General features: G+C 28.5%; 1 non-coding gene across 1 annotated transcript; it reads left to right on the top strand.

Moving 5' to 3' along the window:
- The first annotated feature begins 2,194 nt into the window (after positions 1–2,194).
- On the top strand, positions 2,195–2,274 carry TRNAL-UAG (transfer RNA leucine (anticodon UAG)). The gene has a single exon. It is a non-coding gene; the product is annotated as a tRNA-Leu (tRNA).
- Positions 2,275–3,011: the final 737 nt, after the last annotated feature.

Genomic DNA, 3,011 nt, shown 5'->3' with positions numbered 1-3,011 from the left:
TATCCTTCATCGTGAGACATATAACCATCACTATAAATAAGAACCAGGATTCCTACAGTAGTAATTAGTATTAACATAATAGAAGTAAGTGGGTCAATCAAGTATCCAAATTCTAAAGAAAAATCATTATTGACGGTCCAAGACCATAGATATTGATAGATCGAACTTCCATTTATTTGTTGAATAGACAGTTGAACTGAGAATACCATAGCTATACTTAAGAGTAAAACACTAGGAAAAGCCCATATGCGACGAAGATTTTTTGTTGCTGTCGGAATAAGAATAAGGCCAAATCCCATTGACATAATAACTGGAAGTGGGAGAAGAGGGATTACCCATGCATATTGATATGTATGTTCCATAAGAAAAGAAATTGCAATTTTTACTTCAATTTTTACTTCAATTTTTCTATAAAATTGTTTCCGATTCACCAAACCAATTCTTATCTCTTTCTGAAAGAATAAATAAAAAGAATAAGAAAAAATACTGAAATTCTTAATTTTTCCAAAATTTATCTCATTGAAATAATTAAAAATTAAGAATGGGTTTAGTTGGTTAAATTAAAAAAGTTAATAAAATAACTAGGTAACGAAGTTATTTTATTAACTAAATAAAGATATTTATAAAAATAAAAAAAAAAAAGTGGAATCATTTTACTTTCTATTCATAATTCATTTTTATATTTCTTTAAAACAAAGATGAAACAGCTCTCTTGTTCCATAATTAACTGATTGAGTGAATTCCAATGAAAACCTATGTTTATAAGAAATTATCGAATAGTCCTTACTTCATATAGAACTAAAATTCTAATGACTATAAATTACCTAAGTTTTAGAATGTCTTGTTTAAGAGACTCAGTATTTTTTGTTTTGATTGGAATTCCTTTCCTTTATGGAATACCATTCTGAACTTAATTAACTATTTTCATTTTCCCTTCTTTTTATCCCCCCGTCTTATCTTATATGGGGGATAGGCTTCCATACCATATATCTATATATGGAGTATACTTGATATATAAATAGATATAAATAGATTTAAATGAGAAACCCTTCTATATATTCTATATTATTAAAAAAAAAGTATAAAATATATAAAGAAAAAATGTTAAAAAATTCTTGTTGTCTTATCCGCATTAGACAAAATGAAGTAAAAAATAATTCAAAATTTAAGTATCTTTCAGTATCTAAGTATAAATACTAATAAAAAGAAGAAAGAAGGATTGATTTGCAGCAATAGATGTCTTTCACATACAACTAGAAAAAAGTAATTTCCTTTTTGAATGGCAGTTCCAAAAAAACGTACTTCAATGTCAAAAAAGCGTATTCGTAAAAATATTTGGAAGAAAAAGACTTATTTTTCCATAGTACAATCTTATTCTTTAGTAAAATCAAGATCATTTTCGAGCGGTAATGAGCATCCAAAACCAAAGGGTTTTTCTGGGCAACAAACAAATAATAAGATTTTGGAATAATATGAATTGACTTATCAAAAAAGAATTCCAATTATTTAATAATTTGGATTCTTCTTTGAATGTACTTTTATGTGTCGAATTACTCGGTACAATATTCTTAGAACAAAAAACCCCTCTTATCTTATATATACAAGAAAAAAAAAGTTTTGTTTGGTATACTGTGTGCTAAGTATTCTTTTCCTATCAATGAACTTTTCATAATTTTCCTAATAGAATCCTCATATTCTATTAGGAAAATTATGAAAAGTGGAGTATTCTTACAATAGGACTTACAACTTCCACCTATCTTCTCCAAAATCATAAGGTTAGTAAATCTTATTAATAAGAGCATAAAGACTTTCATTCTAGAAATTTTTAAAAAATCCAAAAAGCCTTTTCTATTTATCCATTTTATTTTAATTTCATCATTAAATAGAAACCCTTTTGGATTTTTTTCATTGTATTGAAAGAATTTTCAAAATGTAAAGGGGAAATTAATTAGAAAAAATTAGTTCTATAATTGCAAGTTAGAAAAAAGAAGTTCCAACTCTTTCAAGCAGTGTTTGTGTTTCTATTGGGCAAAGCAAGAGTTTATTGTAAAAAAAAAAAATGGAAACGATACTACCAAACGAAGTCTATTTTAATGAAAACTCTAATGTTCCTAAATTTTATGGACTTTCCCAATATCGACGATTCCCAAGATAATAGCTATTATTCTTTTAAGTTACCTATTATTTGAAGTTAGCCGCCATGGTGAAATTGGTAGACACGCTGCTCTTAGGAAGCAGTGCTCAAGCATCTCGGTTCGAATCCGAGTGGCGGCATTCTTGAAAAAGAATACAATAGATTAGAAATCAATTCGAAATTTACAATTTTGTAATGGGACCTTCCCCTTATGCTATTTGCAACTTTAGAACATATACTAACTCATATCTCTTTCTCAACGATTTCAATTGTGATTACGATTCATTTTATAACCTTATTAGTTCGTGAACTTGGAGGATTACGCGATTCGTCAGAAAAAGGAATGATAGTTACTTTTTTCTCTATAACAGGATTCTTAGTTTCTCGTTGGGCTTCCTCGGGACATTTTCCATTAAGTAATTTATATGAGTCATTGATCTTCCTTTCATGGGCCCTGTATATTCTTCATACCATTCCTAAAATACAGAACTCTAAAAATGATTTAAGCACAATAACTACGCCAAGTACTATTTTAACGCAAGGCTTTGCCACATCGGGTCTTTTAACTGAAATGCATCAATCCACGATACTAGTACCTGCTCTACAATCTCAGTGGTTAATGATGCATGTCAGTATGATGTTATTAAGCTATGCAACTCTTTTGTGCGGATCCTTATTATCTGCCGCTATTCTAATCATTAGATTTCGAAATAATTTCCATTTCTTTTCTAAAAAGAAAAAAAATGTTTTAAATAAAACATTTTTCTTTAGTGATATTAAATATTTTTATGCAAAAAGAAGTGCTTTAAAAAGAACCTCTGTCCCTTCATTTCCAAATTATTACAAATATCAATTAACGGAGCGTTTGGATTCTTGG

This window comes from Triticum urartu, unplaced genomic scaffold (genome assembly GCF_056163025.1).
Source record: "Triticum urartu cultivar PI428250 unplaced genomic scaffold, HENAU_Tu73 scaffold496, whole genome shotgun sequence".
NCBI lineage: Eukaryota > Viridiplantae > Streptophyta > Magnoliopsida > Poales > Poaceae > Triticum > Triticum urartu.
Note: the sequence above shows the minus strand (reverse complement) of the source record. Positions and strands in the feature narration are given on the sequence as shown.